Source organism: Anomaloglossus baeobatrachus, chromosome 4 (genome assembly GCF_048569485.1).
Source record: "Anomaloglossus baeobatrachus isolate aAnoBae1 chromosome 4, aAnoBae1.hap1, whole genome shotgun sequence".
NCBI classification, from domain to species: domain Eukaryota; kingdom Metazoa; phylum Chordata; class Amphibia; order Anura; family Aromobatidae; genus Anomaloglossus; species Anomaloglossus baeobatrachus.
In genome coordinates, this window is record NC_134356.1 from 4688152 (window position 1) to 4702899 (window position 14748).

At 50.4% G+C, this 14748-nt stretch overlaps 1 long non-coding RNA gene across 1 annotated transcript; it reads right to left on the reverse strand.

Moving 5' to 3' along the window:
• Nucleotides 1–12225: 12225 nt before the first annotated feature.
• Nucleotides 12226–13446, reverse strand: LOC142300920 (uncharacterized). The gene is made up of 3 exons (XR_012752683.1): nucleotides 13402–13446; nucleotides 12452–12543; nucleotides 12226–12347 (listed from the first exon to the last, which is right to left on the reverse strand). It is a non-coding gene; the product is annotated as an uncharacterized LOC142300920 (long non-coding RNA).
• Nucleotides 13447–14748: the final 1302 nt, after the last annotated feature.

Genomic DNA, 14748 nt, shown 5'->3' on the forward strand with positions numbered 1-14748 from the left:
CTACTCCAGCATCACACATCTCTCTACTCCAGCATCACACACCTCTCTACTCCAGCATCACACATCTCTCTACTCCAGCATCACACATCTCTCTCTACTCCAGCATCACACATCTCTCTACTCCAGCATCACACACCTCTCTACTCAAGCATCACACATCTCTCTACTCCAGCATCACACACCTCTCTACTCCAGCATCACACATCTCTCTACTCCAGCATCACACATCTCTCAACTCCAGCATCACACATCTCTATACTCCAGCATCACACATCTCTATACTCCAGCATCACACATCTCTATACTCCAGCATCACACATCTCTCTACTCCAGCATCACACATCTCTCTACTCCAGCATCACACATCTCTCAACTCCAGCATCACACATCTCTATATTCCAGCATCACACATCTCTATACTCCAGCATCACACATCTCTATACTCCAGCATCACACATCTCTATACTCCAGCATCACACATCTCTCTACTCCAGCATCACACATCTCTCTACTCCAGCATCACACATCTCTATACTCCAGCATCACACATCTCTATACTCCAGCATCACACATCTCTCTACTCCAGCATCACACATCTCTCTACTCCAGCATCACACATCTCTATACTCCAGCATCAAACATCTCTCTACTCCAGCATCACACATCTCTCTACTCCAGCATCACACATCTCTCTACTCCAGCATCACACATCTCTCTACTCCAGCATCACACATCTCTATACTCCAGCATCACACATCTCTATACTCCAGCATCACACATCTCTATACTCCAGCATCACACATCTCTTTACTCCAGCATCACACATCTCTTTACTCCAGCATCACACATCTCTATACTCCAGCATCACACATCTCTATACTCCAGCATCACACATCTCTATACTCCAGCATCACACATCTCTATACTCCAGCATCACACATCTCTATACTCCAGCATCACACATCTCTATACTCCAGCATCACACATCTCTTTACTCCAGCATCACACATCTCTATACTCCAGCATCACACATCTCTATACTCCAGCATCACACATCTCTATACTCCAGCATCACACATCTCTCTATTCCAGCATCACACATCTCTCTACTCCAGCATCACACATCTCTCTACTCCAGCATCACACATCTCTCTACTCCAGCATCACACATCTCTCTACTCCAGCATCACACATCTCTCTACTCCAGCATCACACATCTCTATACTCCAGCATCACACATCTCTATACTCCAGCATCACACATCTCTATTCTCCAGCATCACACATCTCTCTACTCCAGTATCACACATCTCTCTACTCCAGCATCACACATCTCTCTACTCCAGCATCACACATCTCTCTACTCCAGCATCACACACCTCTCTACTCCAGCATCACACACCTCTCTACTCCAGCATCACACATCTTTATACTCCAGCATCACACATCTTTATACTCCAGCATCACACATCTCTCTACTCCAGCATCACACATCTCTATACTTCAACATCACACATCTCTATACGCCAGCATCACACATCTCTCTACTCCAGCATCACACATCTCTTTACTCCAGTATCACACATCTCTCTACTCCAGCATCACACATCTCTATACTCCAGCATCACACATCTCTCTACTCCAGCATCACATATCTCTCTACTCCAGCATCACACATCTCTATACTCCAGCATCACACATCTCTCTACTCCAGCATCACACATCTCTCTACTCCAACATCACACATCTTTATACTCCAGCATCACACATCTCTCTACTCCAGCATCACACATCTCTATACTCCAGCATCACACATCTCTATACTCCAGCATCACACATCTCTATACTCCAGCATCACACATCTCTATACTACAGCATCACACATCTCTATACTCCAGCATCACACGTCTCTCTACTCCAGCATCACACGTTTCTCTTCTCCAGCATCACACATCTCTATACTCCAGCATAACACACATCTATACTCCAGCATCACACATCTCTATACTCCAGCATCACACATCTCTATACTCCAGCATCACACATCTCTCTACTCCAGCATCATACATCTCTATACTCCAGCATCACACATCTCTATACTCCAGCATCACACATCTCTATACTCCAGCATCACACATCTCTCTACTCCAGCATCACACATCTCTCTACTCCAGCATCACACGTCTCTCTACTCCAGCATCACACATCTCTATACTCCAGCATCACACATCTCTCTACTCCAGCATCACACATCTCTCTACTCCAGCATCACACATCTCTATACTCCAGCATCACACATCTCTCTACTTCAGCATCCCACATCTCTCTACTCGAGCATCACACATATCTCTACTCCAGCATCATACATCTCTCTACTCCAGCATCATACATCTCTATACTCCAGCTCCACTGACCTGAGCAGACTGAGGTGCAGTACCACATACACACTATGAGGATGGGGGGTGCTGTGTATATGTCACTGCCTCTCAGCTCCACTGACCTGAGCAGACTGAGGTGCAGCATAAGATACACACCATGAGGATGGGGGTGCTGTGTATATGTCACTGCCTCTCAGCTCCACGGACCTGAGCACACTGAAGTGCAGTACCACATACACACCATGAGGACGGGGTGCTGTGTTTGTGTCGCTACCTCTCACCTCCACTGACCTGAGCACACTGAGGTGTAGTACCACATACACACCATGAAGACGGGGGCGCTGTGTATATGTCACTGTCTCTCAGCTCCAATGACCTGAGCAGACTGAGATGCAGTACCACATACACACCATGAGGACGGGGGGGGGGCACTGTGTATGTGTCACTGCCTCTCAGCTCCACTGACCTGAGCAGACTGAGATACAGTGCCACATACACATCATGAGGATGAGTGGCGCTGTGTATGTGTCGCTGCCTCTTAGCTCCTCTGCACTGAGCAGACTGTGGTGCAGCACCACAAACACACCATGAGTACGGGGGGCGCTGTGTATGTGTCGCTGCCTCTCAGCTCCACTGACCTGAGCACACTGAGGTGCAGGACCACATACACACCATGAGGACAGGGGTGCTGTGTATGTCACTGCCTCTCAGCTCCACTGACCTGAGCACACTGAGGTGCAGTACCACATACACACCATGAGCACAAGGGGCGCTGTGTATGTGTCGCTGCCTCTCAGCTCCACTTACCTGAGCATATTGTGGTGCAGTACCCCATACACACCATGAGGAGAGGGAGCGCTTTGTATGTGTCGCTGCCTTCAAACTCTACTGTCCTGAGCACACTCAGGTGCAGTACCACATACACACCATGAGGATGGGAGGGCGCTGTGTATATGTCACTGCCTCTCAGCTCCACTGACCTGAGCAGACTGAGGTGCAGTACCACATACACACCATGAGGATGGGGTGCTGTGTATGTATCGCTGCCTCTCAGCTCCACTGTCCTGAGCAGACTGATTTGGAGTACCACATACACACTATGAGGATGGGGGTGCTGTGTATGTGTCGCTGCCTTTCAGCTCCTCTTCCCTGAGCAGACTAAGGTGCAGCATAACATACCCACCATGAGGACGGAGGGGCGCAAAGTATGTGTCGCTGCCTCTCAGCTCTACTGACCTGGGAAGACTGAAGGGCAGTACCAGATATACACCATGAGGACAGGGGGTGCTGTGTATGTGTCACTGCCTCTCAGCTCTAGTGAAATGAGCAGACTGAGGTGCAGTACCACATACCCACCATGAGGACGGAGGGGCGCAAAGTATGTGTCGCTGCCTTTCAGCTCTACTGACCTGGGAAGACTGAAGGGCTGTACCAGATATACACCATGAGGACAGGGGGTGCTGTGTATGTGTCACTGCCTCTCAGCTCTAGTGAAATGAGCAGACTGAGGTGCAGTACCACATACACACCATGAGGACGGGCTGCTGTGTATGTGTCGCTGCCTCTCAGCTCCACTGACCTGAGCACACTGATCTGTAGTACCACATACACACCATGAGGATGGGTGAGTGCTGTGTATATGTCACTGCCTCTCAGCTCCACTGACCTGAAAAGACTAAGGTGCAGTATCACATACACACCATGAGGACAGGGGGTGCTGTTTATATGTTGCTGCCTCTCATTTCCACTTACCTGAGCACACTGAGATTTAGTACCACATATACACCATGAGGACGGGGGGCGCAGTGTATATGTCACTGCCTCTCAGTTGCACTTACATGAGAACATTGAGATTCAGTACGACATACACACTATGAGGACGGGGGTGCTGTGTATGTGTCGCTGCCTCAGCTCCTCTGCCCTGAGCAGACTGAGGTGCAGCATAACATACACACCATGAGGATGAGGTGCAGTGTATGTGTTGCTGTCTCTCAGCTCCACCGACCTGCTCAGACTGAGGTGCAGCATAAGATACACACCATGAGGAAGGGGACGCTGTGTATATGTCACTGCCTCTCAGCTCCACTGACCTGAGCAGACTGAGGTGCAGCATAAGATACACACCATGAGGATGAGGGTGCTGTGTATATGTCACTTCCTCTCAGCTCCACTGACCTGAGCACACTGAGGTGCAGTACCACATACACACCATGAGGACGGGGTGCTGTGTTTGTGTCGCTACCTCTCACCTCCACTGACCTGAGCACACTGAGGTTAGTACCACATACACACCATGAAGACGGGGGCGCAGTGTATATGTCACTGCCTCTCAGCTCCACTTACATGAGAACATTGAGATTCAGTACGACATACACACTATGAGGACGGGGGTGCTGTGTATGTGTCGCTGCCTCAGCTCCTCTGCCCTGAGCAGACTGAGGTGCAGCATAACATACACACCATGAGGACGAGGTGCAGTGTATGTGTTGCTGTCTCTCAGCTCCACCGACCTGCTCAGACTGAGGTGCAGCATAAGATACACACCATGAGGAAGGGGGCGCTGTGTATATGTCACTGCCTCTCAGCTCCAATGACCTGAGCAGACTCAGATGCAGTACCACATACACATCATAAGGATGAGTGGCGCTGTGTATGTGTCGCTGCTTCTTAGCTCCTCTGCACTAAGCAGACTGTGGTGCAGCACCACATACACACCATGAGTATGGGGGGCGCTGTGTATGTGTCGCTGCCTCTCAGCTCCACTGACCTGAGCACACTGAGGTGCAGTACCACATACACACCATGAGGATAGGGGCACTGTGTATGTGTCGCTGCCTCTCAGCTCCACTTACCTAAGCATATTGTGGTGCAGTACCTCATACACAACATGAGGACAGGGAGCGCTTTGTATGTGTCCCTGCCTCCAAACTCTACTGTCCTGAGCACATTCAGGTGCAGTACCACATACACACCATGAGGATGGGAGGGCGCTGTGTATATGTCACTGCCTCTCAGCTCCACTGACCTGAGCAGACTGAGGTGCAGTACCACATACACACCATGAGGATGGGGTGCTCTGTATGTATCGCTGCCTCTCAGCTCCACTGACCTGAGCACACTGAGGTGTAGTACGACATACACACTAGGAGGATGGGGGTGCTGTGTATATGTCACTGCCTCTCAGCTCCACTGACCTGAGAAGACTCAGGTGCAGTATCACATACATACCATGAGGACAGGGGGTGCTGTGTATGTGTTGCTGCCTCTCATTTCCACTTACCTGAGCACACTGAGATTCAGTACCACATATACACCATGAGGACGGGGGGCGCAGTGTATATGTCACTGTCTCTCAGCTCCAGTTACATGAGAACATTGAGATTCAGTACGACATACACACTATGAGGACGGAGGTGCTGTGTATGTGTCGCTGCCTCAGCTCCTCTGCCCTGAGCAGACTGAGGTGCAGCATAACATACACACCATGAGGACGAGGTGCTGTGTATGTGTTGCAGCCTCTCAGCTCCACTTACCTGAGCAAACTAATGTGCAGTACCACATACACACCATGAGGAAGGGGGTGCTGTGTATATGTCACTGCCTCTCAGCTCCACTGACGTGACCACACTGAGGTGCAGAACCACATACACACCATGAGGAAGGGGGTGCTGTGTATGTGTCGCTGCCCCTCAGATCCACTGACCTGAGCACACTGAGGTGCAGTACCACATACACACCATGAGGACAGGGAGTGCTGCGTATGTGTCGCTGCCCCTCAGATCCACTGACCTGAGCACACTGAGGTGCAGTACCACATACACACCATGAGGACGAGGACAGGGGGTGCTGTGTATGTGTTGTTGCCTTTCAGCTCCACTTACCTGAGCACACTGAGATACAGTACCACATACACACTATGAGGACAGGGGCACTGTGTATATGTCCCTGCCTCTCAGCTCCACTGACCTGAGCACACTGAAGTGCAGTACCACATACACACCATGAGGACAGGGGGGCCGCTGTCTATGTTTCGCTGACTCCAAGCTCTATTGTCCTGAGCACACTGAGCTGCAGTACCACATACACACCATGAGGATGGGGGGCGCTGTGTATATATCACTTCCTCGCAGTTTCACTGACCTGAGAAGACTGAGGTGCAGTATCACATACACACCATGAGGACGGGGCGCAGTGTATGTGTCACTGCCTCTCAGCTTTACTTACCTGAGCAGACTGAGGTGGAGTACCACATACACACTATGAGAATGGGGGTGCTGTGTATGTGTCTCTGACTCTCAGCTCCTCTGCCCTGAGCAGACTGATGTGCAGCATAACATACACACCATGAGGACGGAGGGGCGCTGTGTATGTGTCGCTGACGCTCAGCTCCACTGACCTGAGCAGACTGAGGAGCAGTACCACATACACACTATATGACCAGAGCAGACTGAGGTGCAGTACCACATACACACTATACACACACCCCCATCCACATACACACCATGAGGCAGCGAGGGCAATGTGTATATGTCACTGCCTCTCAGCTCCACTGACCTGAGCAGACTGAGGTGCAGTACCACATCAACACCATTAAGACGGGGTGCTGTATATGTGTCGCTGCCTCACAGCTCAACTGACCTGAGCACACTGAGGTGTAGTACCACATACACACAATGAGGATGGGGCGCTGTGTATATGTCACTGCCTCTCAGCTCCACTTACCTGAGCAGACTGAGATACAGTACCACATACACATCATGAGGATGAGTGGCGCTGTGTATGTGTCGCGGCCTCTTAGATCCTCTGCCCTAAGCAGACTGTGGTGCAGTGACCAATGACCTGAGCAGATGACCAATGACCTAAGCAGACTGAGATGCAGTACCACATACACACCATGAGGACGGGGGCGCTGTGTATGTGTCACAGCCTCTCAGGTCCACTTACCTGAGCAGACTGAGATACAGTACCACATACACATCATGAAGATGAGTGGCGCTGTGTATGTGTCGCTGCCTCTCAGCTCCACTTACCTGAGCATACTGAGGTGCAGTACCACATACACACCATGAGGACAGGGAGGCGCTGTGTATATGTCACTGCCTCTCAGCTCCACTGACCTGAGCAGACTGAAGTGGAGTACCACATATACAATATGAGGATGGGGGTGCTGTGCATGTGTCGCTGCCTCTCAGCTCCTCTGCCCTGAGCAGACTGAGGTGCAGCATAACATAAACACCATGAGGACAGGGGATGCTGTGTATGTGTTGCTGTCTTTAAGATCAACTAACATGAACACACAGAGGTGCAGTACCACATACAAACCATGAGGACAGGGGGGCGCTGTCTATGTTTCGCTAACTCCAAGCTCTATTGTCCTGAGCACACTGAGGTGCAGTACCACATACACACCATGAGGGAGGGCGCTGTGTATAAGTCACTGCCTCTCAGCTCTACTGATCTGAGCAGACTGAGGTGCAGTACCACATACACACCATGAGGACATGGTGCTGTGTATGTATCGCTGCCTCTCAGCCCCACTGACCTGTGCAAACTGAGGTGCAGTTGCAGTACCACATACACACCATGAGGACGGGGGTGCTTTGTGTATGTCACAGCCTCTCAGCTCCACTGACCTGAGTACACTGAGGTGCAGTACTAAATACACATCATGAGGACGGGGGCGCTGTGTATATGTCACTGCCTCTCAGCTCCACTAACCTGAGCACATTGAGGTGCAGTATTACATACACACCATGAGCACAGGGGGCGCTGTGTATGTGTCGCTGCCTCCAAGCTCTATTGTCCTGAGCACACTGAGGTGCAGTATCACATACACACCATGAGGATGGGAGGGCGCTGTGTATGTGTCACTGACTCTCAGCTCCACATACCTGAGCAAACTGAGATACAGTACCACATACACATCATGAGGATGAGTGGCGCTGTGTATGTGTCGCTGCCTCTTAGATCCTCTGCCCTGAGCAGACTGTGGTGCAGCACCACATACACACAATGAGCACAGGGGGCGCTGTGTATCTGTCGCTGCATCTCAGTTCCACTTACCTGAGCATACTGAGGTGCAGTACCACATACACACCATGAGGACAGGGGGGCACTGTGTATGTGTCGCTGCCTCCAAGCTCTATTGTCCTGAGCACACTGAGGTGCAGTACCACATACACACCATGAGGACGGGAGGCGCTGTGTATGTGTCACTGCCTCTTAGCTCCACTTACCTGAGCAGACTGAGATACAGTACCACATACACATCATGAGGATGGGTGGCGCTGTGTATGTGTCGCTGCCTCTTAGATCCTCTGTCATGAGCAGACGGTGGTGCAGTGACCAATGACCTGAGCAGATGACCAATGACCTGAGCAGACTGAGATGCAGTACCACATACACACCATGAGGACCGGGGGCGCTGTGTATGTGTCACTGCCTCTCAGCTCCACTTACCTGAGCAGACTGAGATACAGTACCACATACACATCATGAAGATGAGTGGCGCTGTGTATGTGTCGCTGCCTCTCAGCTCCACTTACCTGAGCATACTGAGGTGCAGTACCACATACACACCATGAGGACAGGGAGGAGCTGTCTATGTTTTGCTGACTCCAAGCTCTATTGTCCTGAGCACACTCAGGTGCAGTACCACATACACACCATGAGGATGGGAGGGCACTGTGTATATGTCACTGCCTCTCAGCTCCCCTGACCTGAGCAGACTGAAGTGGAGTACCACATATACACTATGAGGATGGGGGTGCTGTGTATGTGTCGCTGCCTCTCAGCTCCTCTGCCCTAAGCAGACTGAGGTGCAGCATAACATAAACACCATGAGGACAGGGGATGCTGTGTATGTGTTGCTGTCTTTAAGATCAACTAACATGAACACACAGAGGTGCAGTACCACATACACACCATGAGGACAGGGGAGCGCTGTCTATGTTTCGCTGACTCCAAGCTCTATTGTTCTGAGCACACTGAGGTGCAGTACCACATACACACCATGAGGGAGGGCGCTGTGTATAAGTCACTGCCTCTCAGCTCCACTGATCTGAGCAGACTGAGGTGCAGTACCGCATACACACCATGAGGACGGGGTGCTGTGTATGTATCGCTGCCTCTCAGCCCCACTGACCTGTGCACACTGAGGTGCAGTTGCAGTACCACATACACACCATGAGGACGGGGGTGCTGTGTATATGTCACAGCCTCTCAGCTCCACTGACCTGAGCACATTGAGGTGCAGTACTACATACACATCATGAGGACGGGGGCGCTGTGTATATGTCACTGCCTCTCAGCTCCACTAACCTGAGCACATTGAGGTGCAGTATCACATACACACCATGAGGATGGGAGGGCGCTGTGTATGTGTCACTGACTCTCAGCTCCATTTACCTGAGCAGACTGAGATACAGTACCACATACACATCATGAGGATGAGTGGCGCTGTGTATGTGTCGCTACCTCTTAGATCCTCTGCCCTGAGCAGACTGTGGTGCAGCACCACATACACACAATGAGCACAGGGGGCGCTGTGTATGTGTCGCTGCCTCCAAGCTCTATTGTCCTGAGCACACTGAGGTGCAGTACCACATACACACTATGAGGATGGGGGTGCTGTGTATATGTCTCTGCCTCTCAGCTCCACTGACCTTAGCAGACTGAAGTGGAGTACCACATATACACTATGAGGACGTGGTGCTGTGTATCTATCGATGCCTCTTAGCTCCATTGACCTGTGCACACTGAGGTGCAGTTGCAGTACCACATACACACCATGAGGACGTGGGGTGCTGTGTATATGTCACAGCCTCTCAGCTCCACTGACCTGAGCACACTGAGGTGCAGTACCACATACACTTCATGAGGACGAGGGCGCTGTGTATATGTCAATGCCTCTCAGCTCCACTGACCTGAGCACACTGAGGTGCAGTATTACATACACATTATAAGCACAGGGGGCGCTGTGTATGTGTCACTGCCTCTCAGATACTCTGCCCTGAGCAGACGGAGGTGCAGCATAACATAAACACCATGAGGACAGGGGGTGCTGTGTATGTGTTGCTGTCTTTAAGCTCAACTAACATGAACACACAGAGGTGCAGTACCACATACACACCATGAGGAAAGGGGGGCGCTGTCTATGTTTCGCTGACTCTAGGCTCTATTGTCCTGAGCACAGTGAGGTGCAGTACCACATACACACTATGAGGATGGGAGGGCGCTGTGTATGTGTCGCTGCCTCTCAGCTCCTCTGCCCTGAGCACACTGAGGTGCAACATACCATAAACAGAATGAGGACAGGGGATGCTGTGTATGTGTCGCTGCCTCTCAGCTCCACTGACCTGTGCACACTGAGGTGCAGTTGCAGTACCACATACACACCATGAGGATAGGGGTGCTGTGTATATGTCACAGCCTCTCAGCTCCACTGACCTGAGCACACTGAGGTGCAGTACCACATACACATCATGAGGACGGGGGCGATGTGTATATGTCACTGCCTCTGAGCTCCACTTACCTGAGCACACTGAGGTGCAGTATTACATACACATTATAAGCACAGGGGGCGCTGTGTATGTGTCGCTGCAGCTCAGCTCCACTTACCTGAGCATACTGAGGTGCAGTACCACATACACACGATGAGGACAGGGGGGCACTGTGTATGTGTCGCTGCCTCCAAGCTCTATTGTCCTGAGCACACTGAGGTGCAGTATCACATACACACCATGAGGATGGGAGGGCGCTGTGTATGTGTCACTGCCTCTCAGCTCCACTTACCTGAGCAGACTGAGATACAGTACCACATACACATCATGAGGATGAGTGGCGCTGTGTATGTGTCGCTGCCTCTTAGATCCTCTGCCCTGAGCAGACTGTGGTGCAGCACCACATACACACAATGAGCACAGGGGGCGCTGTGTATGTGTCGCTGCTTCTCAGCTCCACTTACTTGAGCATATTGAGGTGCAGTACCACATACACACCATGAGGACAGGGGGGCGCTGTCTATTTCGGTGACTCCAAGCTCTATTGTCCTGAGCACACTGAGGTGCAGTACCACATACACAACATGAGGATGGGAGGGCGCTGTGTATATGTCACTGCCTGTCAGCCCCATTGACCTGAGCAGACTGAGGTGCAGTACCACATACACACTATGAGGATGGGGGTGCTGTGTATATGTCACTGCTTCTCAGCTCCACCAACCTTAGCAGACTAAGGTGCAGTACCACATATACACTATGAGGATGGGGGTGCTGTGTATGTGTCGCTGCCTCTCAGCTCCTCTGCCCTGAGCAGACTGAGGTGCAGCATAACATAAACACCATGAGGACAGGGGATGCTGTGTATGTGTTGCTGTCTTTAAGCTCAACTAACATGAACACACAGAGGTGCAGTACCACATACACACCATGAGGACAGGGGGGTGCTGTCTATGTTTTGCTGACTGCAAGCTCTATTGTCCTGAGCAGACTGAGGTGCAGCATAACATACACACCATGAGGATGGGGGTGCTATGTATGTGTTGCTGCCTCTCAGCTTCACTTACCTGAGCACACTGAGGTGCAGTACCACATACCCACCTTGAGCACAGGGGGCGCTGTGTATGTGTCGCTGCCTCCAAGCTCTATTGTCCTTAGCACACTGAGGTGCAGTACCACATACACACCATGAGGACGGGGGTGCTGTGTGTATGTCACTGCCTCTCAGCTCCACTGACCTGAGCACACTGAGGGGCAGTACCACATACACACCATGATGACGGGGGCGCTGTGTATATGTCACTGCCTCTCAGCTCCACTTACCTGAGCATAGTAAAGTGAACCCCAGCACTCGAATGAAGACAAAAGGGGAATATGCGTAAGTGAATTTATTGACTGACACACTGCAAAAGGAACCTAACCAGAGCAACAGCACCAACGTTTCGGCATAGAGCCTTTCTCAAGGTTGTTGCCTGAAAAGGTGTGAAGACAATAACAATAGTGAGTGCATTATGTACAGGTGATACACAGAAATATATACAAATATTCATGAAGGAATACTGCGGATGGAACGTACATCACTGGTCAGAGTAAGGAAACACGGGTCTCGAAGGACAACCGGAGGTGGACAAATAGAGGTAAGGTTCCACACGTATTGCAGAGTGTGCTCTTAATTACATGGAAAAAGAATAATTAGTACAGGTAAAGTAACATATTACGTACCATGGGAGATAATAATGGTCAAGTGACATAGATAAGTTGCTTGTACAAACCAAACTGAACAGCCGGAGCTAGTATCACTACCAAGGAGAGAAAGAAAGAAAAGGAAACAAGAGAGAGAAGAAGAAAGAAAGAGGGAGATGAAGAGAGAGAAAAAAGAGAGAGAAAAAAGAGAGAGGAAAACAGAGGGAGAAAAAAGGAGAGGAGGAGAGAGGGAGAGAAAGAGGGAGAGAGGGAGAAGGAAAGAGAGAGGGAGAAAGAAAAAGAGGGAAAAAAGGGAAAAAAGAGAGAAAGAAAGGAGAGAAAAGAAGGGAAGAAAGAGAGAAAGAGAGAAAGAGAACAAGGAGAGAGAGAGAGAGAGGGAAAGAGGTAGACAGGGAGAGGGGGGGGAGAGAAGGAAGGGAAGAGGGAGAGAGAAAGAGAAAAAGAGGGGATGAAAAAGGAAAGAGAAATAAAGGAGGAGAGAGAGAGAAAAAAAAGAGAGAGGGAGAGAAAGAGAGAGGGAGAGAGAGAGAGGGGGCCAGGGAGAGAGGGAAGGAGACAGAGAGGAGCAAGAAAGGAGAGGGAAAGAAAGAGGAAGAGAGAGAAGGAAAGAAAAAGAGAGAAGGAGAGGGGGAGAGAGAGGAAGAGAGAAAGAGAGGGAGAGAAAGAAGGAGAAAAGAGAGAGGGAAAGAGGGAGAAGGAAAGAAAGGAAAAAGAGAGAAGGAACATGAGAGAGACAAAAGGAGAGCAGTGAAAAAAGGAGGGAAAAGAGGAGCGCAGCAGGTAAGCATAGTTGGCAACAACAGAGAGATAGGTGCTACATACCGTAGGTGAAGGGGTGACAGGATCACAATGTGAGGTGAATGGATGCCTAGAAAAACAAAGCAGCAAGGTGAGATTGGTCGGTAATTCGCATCAGTGGTGGCAGGGGAGTGCAGGGCAGAAGCGCTACCTGCAGTGGAGGTCCGGAGCTGGCACAGTGGCAGGGAGAATGGCTGTAGCGGCGTGGAAGTCTCTGCCGCACGGCGCCATTATAAGGAAGCCGGCAGTGGAATGGGAGGCGCGTCACTTCCGGTGGCGTGCGATGGAACGCATGTGTGGAACGCACATAGTGAGCATGTCTGTGACGCGCGCGGTCACATGACAATGAGCCGGGCAGTGGGTGGGGAGAAGGCGGTGAGTTAGAAGGGCGTAGAAACAGGGGTTACCTGCTGCAGAGCGTGAATGGGGGTGTGCCTTTAGGAGGATGTGAGGGATGGGAGAAGGTCAGTTGTGCGATATCTGTAAGAAAAAAGACAGGGGGTTAATATCAAGAGCTGACAGGGGACAAATAAGGACATAGAGGATAAGAGTATGTGATAATGCACAGGAAACAGAGGAAACAAGAATGTGTGACCATATAGATCAATAGGACTCAGAGATCTAATGGCAAATCAGGATTTCAACAATATGGTGCTCAATATTACAATAAGAGGACATGAAAACAACCACTGCAGGTAGCGCTTCTGCCCTGCACTCCCCTGCCACCACTGATGCGAATTACCGACCAATCTCACCTTGCTGCTTTGTTTTTCTAGGCATCCATTCACCTCACATTGTGATCCTGTCACCCCTTCACCTACGGTATGTAGCACCTATCTCTCTGTTGTTGCCAACTATGTTTACCTGCTGCGCTCCTCTTTTCCCTCCTTTTTTCACTGCTCTACTTTTGTCTCTCTCACGTTCCTTCTCTCTTTTTCCTTTCTTTCCTTTCTCCCTCTTTCCCTCTCTCTTTTCTCCTTCTTTCTCTCCCTCTCTTTCTCTCTTCCTCTCTCTCCCCCTCTCCTTCTCTCTTTTTTCTTTCCTTCTCTCTCTTCCTCTTTCTTTCCCTCTCCTTTCTTGCTCCTCTCTGTCTCCTTCCCTCTCTCCCTGGCCCCCTCTCTCTCTCTCCCTCTCTCTTTCTCTCCCTCTCTCTTTTTTTCTCTCTCTCTTCCTTTATTTCTCTTTCTCTTTCCTTTTTCATCCCCTTTTTCTCTTTCTCTCTCCCTCTTCCCTTCCTTCTCTCCCCCCCTCTCCCTCTCTACCTCTTTCCCTCTCTCTCTCTCCTTGTTCTCTTTCTCTCTTTCTCTCTTTCTTCCCTTCTTTTCTCTCCTTTCTTTCTCTTTTTTTCCCTCTTTTTCATTCTCCCTCTCT